The 12,719-nt window shown below is 38.9% G+C and overlaps 1 protein-coding gene across 3 annotated transcripts in view; it reads right to left on the reverse strand.

Annotated features, from left to right (window-relative positions):
• The window catches only part of HS6ST2 (heparan sulfate 6-O-sulfotransferase 2), a 345,969-nt gene that overhangs the window by 67,876 nt on the left and 265,374 nt on the right, over positions 1–12,719 (reverse strand). The window lies entirely within an intron of this gene.

A 12,719-nucleotide genomic window follows, 5' to 3' on the forward strand; every position in this document is an offset into this window, starting at 1 on the left:
GTGAAGCTCTAGATGTATTCAAAATGGTGTCCCAGATACCAAAGGAGTTTCTTGAGAAACAAATGCTTAATCAGATTTTCCCAGAGGGGTACCTACTATCAGCTCAGGTGCCCTCAGACTAAACTATTGGGGTATTATTTTGGAGAAGGCTGACAAATTATAAGCAGTCAAAGTAAGAAAAATCACACTATATTACTTCTTGCAAAAACCAATGAAAGTGAAATAAACCAGATACTAAAATCCATCTGTAAGTCCTCATCATTTTGCTGCACTCACTTCAGTGCATTGTTAGCACCTTACTAAAGTCATTCGCGGGCTGGGAGCTCGACAAGTACTAATTATTCTCTTCATTTCTATGCCCCTGCAAACAAGACTCACAAAAGTTTAAAAGTGGTTACCTTTGAAAGCCTGGTGAACACAGCGTGCTTAAAATTATCCATAGAACATTACAACCAGACAGATATCCAGACAGAAAGTTGGACAAGAATATGCATGGTAGGTTATGTGAGTTTTTTCATCCTCAAGTGTTAAGAGTTAGAAGAGTAGGCTGAGTTCTTCTTCCATTTGGGCATCAGAGGTCATTTGCAGATCCTGACATAACTAATCCTCTGAGTTGGTGGAGGAAAGGGTTGGCCAAGCCAGTCAGAAAAGATCTGAACACCGGCCCCCAGGAAGCTGGGCAAGTGCCAGGTAAAAGGAAATCTGCGAAGTTTTCGCCATGGCAGTATCAAAAGTGATGAGACGATCTTGTGGATCTGGCTGCTACTCTCTGTGATTCACAGTTCACTGGTCTACCACGATTTGGGCTTTGTTCTATTTTTGTGAAACTTGTGTATGCATGTATGTGGCCAGTCTGTCTGTCTCCATGCCTGCCCATGTATATTTTTACCTACCCACCTGCCTGCCTTTTCATTTACCTAGCAGCCAAGAATAGAACCAGGGAGTTGGTAAGTTCTATAGAGTCATATTCTAGTCCATCCCTTCATCTTACACATGAAGAAACCAAGGCCCAGAGAGCAGTGACCTGACCAAGGTCTCTCAGTGAATTTCATGATAGAGTTGGAAGGTAATCAGTAGGGTGGCTGATTTTCAGTTCTTGGTCTCTGTCCACCTCTGGCTCAGCCTCTTGCTACTTTCTTTCTCTGTGTCTCTTTATCTCTGCATTTCTATTCCTGTGCCTGTCTCTGTGTCTCTCACAAACACACGAGCTTTGGGAAATTAACCTTGGTTTGGCAGATGTTCTACTGTTTCACTACTTTCTTACAAATGAACACATCTTTATAAATATTTAGTAGACTCCCATTATTTTACTGCACTACCTCAGCTCCAAACTTTGGTCATGTTTCGGTAATATTCCCTTTTGCAAAAAGGTCACACTAAGTGCCTTTATTACGACACAGATGTTGCTTTCCCTGTGGGATTATTAGGAAATATCTCAAGGCTAGTTTCTTAAATTAATTTTTATGATACCTTTTCTTCCCACAAGTTGACCCTTACCTTAGAGTATTTAAAATACTGCACATATTTCCCCATGGTAAATTAAGAATTCACTTTTAATTTGATCCATACCTTCCAATGTAACTTGTTGATAGTAAAAAAGAAAGGAAGAACATTGCTTGCATTTTCATCAAATAACACTGTAATCTATTACATGTCATATACAAAATACCTTTTAACTTGAAAAGTCACAAAAAGAGAATACTCCCTAGGGGATTTTCCCAATCCTGTAGAATGTGACTTGCCACTTTCTGTTTTCTTTGGATTTATATGAGAAGGGAAATGAGCATATCAGGTGTGTTGGATATTCTTTCCAGTTTGTTGTCTGTTTTAGATTATAAGCTCCCAGAAGACAGGGCTACATTAATCCTCTGTTCAGTGTCTATTTAGTGTCTTATGCAAACAGTCAATGAATCTGTGCTTTTGGCTCAGATTTGCTACTAGAAATGGAGCTGGTGTTGCAAAAAGAAAAAAAGAGAAGGAAAAATTAAGGCTAGCTCTTCACAACAGGTCACATGAGAGTTATTCTGAATTGGTCTGGTTCTACATTCAAGAAGAAACCACAGAATATTACCTATAAAAGCTACTTATTTTGAAACTAGACCTCACCATTCTACCTGCCTTTAAAACTGGCAGATAGAATGAAAGTGTATGCATGTGAATCATGCCAAGAGTCCAAAGATATTTATATGAGGTGAAGTAATGAATATACCTGCCCCATCACTAGCTATAGCAAACCATAGAATAGTTCCCTTAGTAGTTTCTGACCCAACAACTCAACCTAGAGCAGACTCCTTGAAGTACCAAGTATCTACGTTTATACATATTAGTATGCACCATATTCTACCACAACGGTTAGTTCTATCTCCCAAATTCAATGTGAGCTCCATAAAGACAGGATCTCTCTCTGATTCACCTCTGTACTCCCAGTGCCTGGCAGAGTAGTTGCTCAAGTAAACACCCATGGAGAATATCAATGCTTCTCAAAACAGGTAGCTAACATCACACTAAAGATGTAATTAAATGGCTATCATTGGCTTCTTCTCATTTTACAAAACCATCTCTATTAGATATCCTTTAATGGGGACATGTCTAGAACGATCACTAAAGGGACATGGTAGATACCACTTAAGTTAGTACAAGAAGGAGCACACAAGGGGTCCTCAATTCTCCTATCATGGCTTCCTTTGTCTGTTCATCTTCATGGTGACATTCTAGCTTATAACATTCTTGCCTTTCCTAGACTCAAACTGATTGTATCTCATCGAAGTGGTGTATTAGCATTCTACAGATTTATTTGATACAAAATAGCATAAATGAAACTCCACTTTATTTGGACTAATGAAATGAAAGAACTAAATTATAATTATAATTGTGACAGAATCAAATTTTACATGTTACTGCTGTACTACATAGTTTGGAATGTCTCTGAATGTTTATTTTATGTACCAATATAACAGCTAAAGTACATTTGCCAATGATGACAAGGGTTGATCAGAATTGAGGAGAGGCAGAGAAATGGAGACAGTGCTGTTGGTAGCTATAGATGCCTAAATGCTTGCCAAAGGATAACACCCATTGCTGGAGCCCTTTCACTGCCTTTAAAAACATGGGCGTGCTTATCACTAGTTAGTGTAGTATATATTTTTACAAAAATATTACAGTAATTACATATATACCCTCATTTGGGGGCAAAAACTTTATCAATCAATTTGATCTTCCACTATATATTCATAAGACCTGGCTCCGTATCATTTTTGATGTTTCCAAAAATCAAATCCATCCACAAAGGATAAGTTTGCCCCCACAATGAGGTTATTCCAAAGGCTACACATCCCCTATCTAGCACTCCACTTAATTGTTTCATAACATTCATCACAATATGGACACATTTTGTTGACTTTCTTCCTCCAAGTTATCTATATCTGCCACCAGAATATAAGCTCCCCGGGAGCAGGAACTATACTTGTCTTATTCAATTGTCATATCTCTAGCATTAAGAATAGTGCTGAATTATGGTAGGTGCTCAATAAGTGTATCTGTAATGATTGAATTAATTAATATAGTAGTATATTTTCAATCACATTACTGGATAATCACCAAGAGGCCCCCTCCAGTTTCTCCAAATCTATTGAAGGACACTACCTGTTTTCCCTCAGCCCCAGAATGACCCAGAGCCAATTGACCTATGATTGTAGGCCATGAAAATTAGTGAACAAAAGTACCCATTGCCAAGACATAAAATACCTCCTGCATGAGGAGGGGAAATCAGAGATCCTGTGCTTAAGATTGTTGTAGGACAGAAAGCTAGGGGCCTCTCCCTAACCCTTACCCGTTATCCCACTTTGACTCCAAATAGGGAAATATTCAGGTACTCATGTTAAATTACAGTTACTGTGGGTTAAATTTAAAATCAGCCCCAAGAGTGTTGTTTTATTTATACATATTTTGATAGCATTGTAAAGGAGACACTGAATCTGCTCATATAGAGAGGAATAAATGAGGCTTTCTGGACTCTACTGGTGGATTGCTTTACATGTGATTTCATGATCACTGAGTATTAAATCACATGGCTCTTCAACAATAAAACATTGTGTTGTTTTCAGAGAATCTTCATCAAAAAGCTCTTATCCCATTTCATTTTCTCATATAAGATGCAAGCATTTATAATTACAACTAATTCATTTTTTGAGACTCTCTATTTCATCTCTTATGAATTTCAGAAAACCTCTATTAATTAGGAGAGGTTTTTCCAGCAAAAGAATATCACAGTGACCACTTTCCCCTGCACAGGTTCAGAAAGTGGGTTATCGTGTAAAAGGTGTGAGTCAGAAAACGGCTCCTGCCTAAAGCATCACACAATGTCCATTTCTTCCCTGTAGCTTTTATTCCTTTTCATGCAAACAAGCAGCAGTGAGCTTAAGAAACACTTTACTTTGCCTCATGCATCATCTATGACATTGTCAAATCAATTCATATGAAAAAACGGGAGAAAGACTACGCACAGTCTCCTCACACAGCCTCATGTGGATTTATACGTCAATATAGAAACCATCAGTAAAGGCCATTAAAGACCTATTTATGCCAGTTTAGGATGACTCTGACATTCCACCACTGTACATAGAAGCCTTCTTTTAGGTCTCCTGACAAATGAACAAGAGCTCCCAGGGAAGAAAAGGCAAACTGTGCCTTGTGATGAGCAGAAATCAAGTTAGAATTGTAGAAGCCATGAGAAGAAAGACCAATGCACCACCAAATGCCATTTACAGATGGCTTGTACCATACCCATTGCCCAAATTAAAAAGTGGAAAAGTTTTGTAACCACACAAGATCTTGATGAAGCTCCCTTGTAATTCTAGTGTCTGGCTGATGAGGCAAGGTTGAGAAAATCAATGGAGGTCTGGAAAATCAATGGAGCCCATTGGATAGTAAGCCAATGAAAGTGAAGGGACAGAAAGCTTCATGGTAGCACAGTGACCATCATTTTTTTCTGAGGTGCAATTTTAAGATTTTGGAGAAGAGCCATTTGTCAAGAGGAAATCTTTCAATTCCGAAAGAGGAACAGAAATAATCTAATAGTTTCTAACACTATTTATAGTGTTCTCCATTTTATGCGCACATAAGATTGTATATATATATATATATATATATATAATTGTGCCATGAGTGCCCTGGTCAAGACAGTGAGACCAAACTAAAGGAAAACATTAGAGATGAAAAACCATACAGTATAGAAAAACAGAAAGACAAGGAGAAGGCCACAAATATGCCTGGAAAGAGACCCAAAGTACTGAGAACCCTAAGCAAAAGACATTTCAATCTTCAGATGGAGAATGGGCTACAGCTGTCATTAAGAATGAGCATTAAGAGATGATGTGTACCTTTAAATATGGATCCCTAGTCTATAGCCACAATCCTCTGTTTCTTCATTTTCTTTTAAGCTAAATCTTGAGTTTTAGGCTTTATTTCCAATCCAACCACTCTCACCTCTAAGCGATCCTGTACTATCTGTCAGCTGGCCCCAACCCCTCCAAAACAAAATTCTTTTTACCTGTTTCTAAGGGATTTTGTCCACCTTTGTTGATAAAGTTCTTTGAGCATAATGAATTAAAAGTGCTGGCAACAAACGTAGCGCTAAGAATTAAACAGCAAAAGCAAGCCAAAAAATCAGCGAGTTTAGTTAATTACAAATCAAGATACTGGATAGGATTCAGTTGACTTGCGTTCTTCTCTTGCATCTGCCACTAATTAGCTGCATGTACTTAGATAAGTCATTGTCTTGATGTGCATCTATTTTCTCACCTGCAGAAAATAACAGCCTTTTCAATTAAAATCATACAAGGACTCACTGTGCTGTATGCCTTCCTCACTTCTTTCTCTATGCCCCACTCTTTTTCTATGTCAAGAACCTCTGTGACTGTAAATCAGAGTTGCATTTCTAGGAGTTTCCAAACTCTTTTGGTTCCTCTTCTCCTGAAGATTGCTTTACCACAGAATCATGCTCAGCTTTTCTCTGGATTTTTAAAAAACTGCTTTCCTAAAATCTAGTCATGGAGTTGATTGTTGTATTTAGAACACAGCCAAGTATCTGAGTAATAAGTGGAATAGTAAGTGACAACACAGAAGTTTTAAAGAAGGGAGATGCAAGGGTACTTGGGATATTGGCAACATTCTGGTGCACCTTCTCCAAACCCACCCCATCTGCTTCCCCATCTTCTCCCACAGAGCTCAATGGGACAGGACGGGAGGTGCGGGAGGAGTTAGGGAAGGCAAACTTTCTAACTCCTACCTCAGTTCCTACCTGGGGCTTTAACTAGGGGCTGAGGAAGACAACAAAATGATGGCTGGAAGAATCCGAGTGGCCTTCTAAGAGTTAACATGCTTTTCTTGGCACCTAACTCACTAGCAAGCAACACCTATGCCATATCATTTTGAAACCACCAAACATTTTAGTGGTGCTTGGCTTTTTAGTTTTTTGAAGATTCCCCGTGGTCAAGCTGAAAAGACAATGAACTTTCAGATATTCACATTTAAGAAATTGACAATTGAATGTGCTGTGCTGAATTGCTGCTCTAGCTGGCAGAGGTTAAAACAAGACACAATGTTTTAAGTTCTTGTGACATTTACAAGAATTGTAAAGCTGGCTTTTGCTGGAAAATGTATGCTTAATCTAAGCAATTCTGATACACTGGAAAATGTTCCTGCATATCCACTTTACAAAATTAAACAGCATATTGAAAAGAGTTTTTGGCTCCATCTCTGAAAACAACTAATTGTACTACTTTCGAACTAAAGAGAACCTCCAGGATCATCTATTTAACTTTGAACACTAATTTTAAAAATAGCTTTTCCCTTTACAGAAATAGGCAAAGCCAAATGCTTACTAACTCTGAATGCTTGCATTTTTCTTTCAACAGGTAGTTTGCCTTGAGTAACAAAAATGCACTGAGTAATCAAGTAAAATATCCTTAAAGGATTAGCATCCATTTATATTCTATAACAGGGAAAAGAGTGAACATGCTGAATTCTAATACTGACTATGACAAGAAAAGTGTGGAACAGAAATTTGACAGGAGGCTACATTAGTTTACTCTTCAGGACTAGCTGAAGGGAGGTGGTCCTAATAGTAGAGTGGCAAGAAGCAACAAAATGAGAATGCATACCGAGTCCAGAATATCATGAGATGGAGGAAACCAAAGGACCCAAAGTGTAACTGAAGTCTGTACAAAACCAACAAAAGCAAAGAGCAAAATTCACCTCCTCAGGGAGGCCTTCTCTGATCAGTCTGCAACTGTCTGATCCTTCTCTGTCCAATGTGTTTGATTTCTTCATGGCACTTACCACTCTCTATGATAATCTTGTTCATTTACTTGTATACTTTGTTTTCAATTTCCCTCCAACACACACACACACACACTTTAAGAAACACAAGAGCAGGGACCTTGTCTGTTGTATTGTCCCCCGTGTCTAGAACAGTGCCTGGATCATAGTAAGTGCTCAATAGATACATATTGAATGAATAAATCTAAGAAAGGAAAGAGACGTTATATTATGATTGATGAAAACCATGAGAATAAAGGCATTTGAGACTCTAAATTCAAGGATGTTTTTTATCATTCTTACCTCCAGTGAGAATAAGAGAATGTCTCTAACTCATGCAAGGCAAAGGAAATAGAAGTACTGGCCAATATGCACATCATTATAATGAGAGGTTTTGTGCCATGAGAGATCTGAAGGAGAAGCTAGCATAGTGGAACAGAGGGTGGCTGCCATCTACATAGCTCTGACAGGAGCTCTGGGCATCCAAGTAGATCTCTAGGTTTACTGATGCAATGAGGGATCCTTGGGACCTGAGAGGGACCATGAAGGGGACTTTGAAACTGACAGCTGGGACCAAGAACACTTGGAATTGAGACTTACAGACAAAGGCCCACGCCAAATTTCTGAAGGGGAGAATGGTGTGCAACCATGAAGTCAAGGAACTCACAAGTAGATGATTCCCACTTGGAGGACAAAATGGTCTTCAAATATGCCATAGGGTAGTAGCTCAAACAGGAGTGACTGTACTGCATTTTGAGAAGGTAGAGAATGGGACTATTCTTCTGCAAAAGGGATATTGTCCTCTGTGCTAAAGATATCAGCCCTGAGCTGCAGTTTCTGTAGAAATAACTCATTTACAACGAATTCTCCTGACAATAGTACACACATTAACCAAGACTTGTCTATTCCTTTACTCTAATTAAGTTTTAGGGTTAGACGTAATCATTCTTACCCTGGCCTGAAACACTGGCAAGCTAACTTGAAATGTAATACCCCAAAGCAATTCAATATTTACTAAATTTAAAGGAAGTAATCAATTTCTAATTCAGATTTATGTACATTCCTTTCCCACTTTAACACTGTCTTATTTCCCTTAAGTTCCTCTTTGGTCATTAAGATTGTCAGCAAGATTATGGCCATTGAACAATTTGTGACATGTTGCAGATATTTCTAAACTAAATTAAATTGTCAATGTACCTGCATATAACAAAAAAAAATGTATTAGACACTTAAGGACAGAGACCCTATATCTTCTATATTCACAGCTGTGTTGCTCCACAGAGAGCTTGGCATGTTCTGTAAATATCTGCAAAACGAATGAAGGAAAAAAATCTATCTCTCACTGATAGAATTATTTGCACACATTCAAAATCTCAGGCACACCTGACCCAGCATATGTGTATGTGTCTACACACACATTTGCTCTCACAAAATTCCCACCTGCTCATCATTCAAGTTGAGTACATCATCTTTCCCCTTGGCATGTGCGTTTCTTAAACAAAACATTGAAACAAGATTAACCATAGTAAATGTCCAAAGAAAGACGATTTTGGCCAGGCATGGTGGCTCACGCCAGTAATCCCAGCACTTTGGGAGGCCAAGGTGGGTGGATCACCTGAGGTCAGGAGTTCAAGACCAGCCTGACCAACATAGTGAAACTCTGTCTCTACTAAAAATACAAAATTAGCCAGGTGTGGTGGCACATGCCTGAAATCCCAGCTACTTGGGAGGCTGAGGCAGGAGAATCACTTGAACCCAAGAGGCAGAGGTTGCAATGAACTGAGATTGTGCCATTGAACTCCAGTCTGGGTAACAAGAGCGAAAAAAACTCGTCTCAAAAAAAAGAAAAAAAGAAAGATGATTTTAATTAACATCTCTTCCAAACATGCCAATCTTCCAGCACCTAAAAACTGAACTCAATTTTCATCTTAGAAAGCTGTTCCCTTATCCCTAGAAAATATAAACCTTTTAAAGTTCCAACTGCCAATTGACATCTCCAGTGCATAATAACAGAAATTCACAGTTTATCTGTTATGTCTCCCCTGGAAGGCTCAGTTTGAAGCACTTTGCTAACTTAGACCACTGTTACTTCTGCTCAGACTAATGCTCCACACTTGTGCCTCGTTTTCAACCCTTAATACCTCTGAAGCTAGATTCCTCCATCTGCATTCCTGAGAAGGATGACAAAAGCCAGACTACGCTTTCAGTCTTCTAGGACATCCTGCCCTGGAGATTCTCAGCAGGCAATTGGAAATTGGAGTTAGCCTGGAGCTCCGGAATGAATTAAGGGTTGGAAAGGTCAATTTGGGAATCATTAGTGTAGAGGTTAAAGGTGAAGCTATGTGAGGAGATGAAATTACCCAGGGAGAAAATATAGCAACAGAAGAGAAGCAGATCAATGACAGGACCTTGGGAATTGCTCTATTTAAAGGTGCAGCGAGGGAGGGAGAAGATGTGGGCACGCGTGCACGCGTGTGTGTGTGTGTGTGTGTGTGTCTGTCTGTCTGTGTACGTATGGAAAAGAGATCCCAACAAAGGAAACCTAAGGAATGTAGAGAATACATCAAGATAGATTATGAACCCTTTCAAGCAAGAGAATATGTGCAAAAGTGTCAGAATCTCCAAAGAGTTCAAGAAGACTGAGGCCAGGGAAGAGGCCATTGAATTGTGAAACATGGTGGTCACAGGTAACCTTTGGGAAAGCAGTCTTTCTGATGCAAATCGTATGAACTTGTGTGCCCAAATATGCATGTGTACAGGTGTATGTGTAAGTACCCAAATCACTGTAAGATTAAATATACTATTGAGTGAGGCTGCCACTGGGTATGCCAAACAACGAGGGTAATAACCACCATTATCGACTGTTTACTATGTGCCAGGAACAGTGCTAAGCACTTGATATGCACGATCTCATTTTAATCCTCAAAACAAGCCTATATACTGGCTACATTTCACATATAAGAAAACTACCTGAAGCCAACAGAGATGAACTAAATTACCCAACGTCGCACAGCTGGAAAGTAGCAGTGCCAGGATTGGACCCGAGGTCAGTTTGACTCTAAACGCCTAGACTGTCAGTCACTGATGTAATGTTTCCACTATGGTAATGTTAATTAGGTAATCTATGCATGAAGGAAAGAGAGCTGATATTGGTTGAGTGTCTCATTGCCAGGTGATTTGCATAGAACATCTCCTTTCACACATATACCATCAACATTATGGCTATGTGTAGGTAAGCCTTATGAGGGCATATTTTAAAAATTCTGATTCAGTTGTTTTGAAAATAAGTTGAAGCTATATGATTCCCAAACAACCAGTTATCATTCAAACTTACTATAATAGTTCCCAACGTTTGAAAGGTACAAAAAAAAAAGTGTGGCATCATTGATTTGGTGGTTGTTATCAAGATTCAAATTACTGACAATCATACTCATCTGAAAAAGAAGGGAGTGTGACGGAATGATCTTAAAGCTCCCCTCCAGCCTGGACTTTCTATGATTCTTGTATGCAGGTCTAATGCCAATAATTTTAAAGATATGCAATATGTAGTAGAACGTAAATGCAGCAGCAGAACTGATTGGCATGTCAGCATCCTTTTATTCATTAACTTTATAGAGGTCTATTGTTAAAATATTACAAAAATAAGTCTGGCTGTTCAAGGCATTGATTGCTAACTGAAATAGAAACTTGGAAACTCCATTACAAGATGATACACTGAAAATCCAACAAAATAATTTGCTTACAGTCAACTGCAGACCCTATGATACAGTTGGCTATAGGAAAAAGAGAGAGAGATTGACAGGCACTCTGGCTATTAATGTTTTTGCTGTCCTTAGAAAAACAAATGAGGTTCTGGTCTGAAGCAACTAGTATCGCTGTTAATTGTGCATGTGTGTAGCAATAATACTAGGCATTTGGGATGGCTTCCACTGATTGTTCCCTTCTTTCTCTGGATTACAAAAATCTATTCAGACAACTAAAAAATAGCAAGTACTTATGCAAATTGTTAATTATGAGGCAGAGATAATAATAATCTTGTACATTTATGAAACTGCATATACAATGGGGATTACCAAAAATATTATTTGTTTTATTACTTTACTAGCAGTTGAAAAATATGCCAGCCTTGCAAATAGTTTTCATACATCATTCAGCTCACCACAATTCAAAAAGGGCCCCATTGATATTTACCAAAACCGTTTCTTTCCCATCTCACCATCTGTACTCCTCTTTTTTTCTCTCATTAAGGCCAGGTATTAGTTGCTCTGGCAATAATTTCTGGTCCAACTAATCAACACCATAATAAAAATAAAGAGTGTGTCAGGATTTGCTTTGTTATACAGCAAAACTGTTTTAAAGAGATGGTGCTATCATCTAGCAATTTTAAAGCAAAAAGAAAACAAAATTCTCAAGATTTCCCCATAAAAGCTATTATAGGGATAGTAGTACCTATGTTATTGACCATTGTCTTAATGGTCATCCACTCCATTTTATTTTACAGGCGAGGAAATTAAGGCTCAGAGCGGAGCTAGTGCTTGACAAAAGTCACCTCATTAGTAACAGAACTTGGTACTTTGCCTCCATGACACACCCAATCTATGATAGTTAAATGTTCTCCCATACTAATACTGTGTGATTAGGTGACCATGTGTGTCTGTGCCGTTTAGCTCAATAAATTATAATCTGACTACAAAATTAAACACTAAATTTACTATTCTCAGCTGTCAAGTAAATCCATTGAGGCCCTAATGGGAGTATGGAAGCCCAGCTACAGAAAGCTAAACTGGGCATCCCCAAAATGTCTCAAGTAGTCTACTTTAATGGGAGTCTGTCCTTGTGGAGAAATGCCAGAGCTACAGTCTTTGCTCTTGCTAACCTATTTGGCCAGGGAGTACAGGGTGGATTGTAGGTGGGTATTAAGAAAAAACAGAGGCACTAGTAAATATTTCTGGAGCCAATAAGCCTACAAAAAGCCAAAGACAGTACTGGTGAGCATCATGACCTTAGAAAACAATGTGCCAAGCGACTAGAGCACACATTTCCAAAATGGCTTATGGTTCTTGCAAGCCTCTCCGGCTATGGTGGCAACATGATGGTACAGCTCTTAGCAACAGTTGTTGCCTGCAGGGGCATCATCCGGGAGCATTCTCAGTGTCCCTCTTCCCCACAGAGAGGAACTTTCTTGTATTTGATTAGATTTGCTCTCCTGCAGGGTTCATGTCATAAAGGCCTCTGGCCTATGGGATTACTTGTAAATATGCAAGTCTACATATTTACATACGTTAAAAGCCCTGATATTTTCAAATAATTGATTTCCCTCCAAGGAAGTGCTGACCTACTTGTTCTCTAACTCACAATCCAGCCTAGGGACAGGCAGACGTGCCTGAAGCACTGTAAGAAAC

The sequence above is a fragment of the Hylobates moloch genome, unplaced genomic scaffold (assembly GCF_009828535.3).
Source record: "Hylobates moloch isolate HMO894 unplaced genomic scaffold, HMol_V3 SCAFFOLD_7, whole genome shotgun sequence".
NCBI lineage: Eukaryota > Metazoa > Chordata > Mammalia > Primates > Hylobatidae > Hylobates > Hylobates moloch.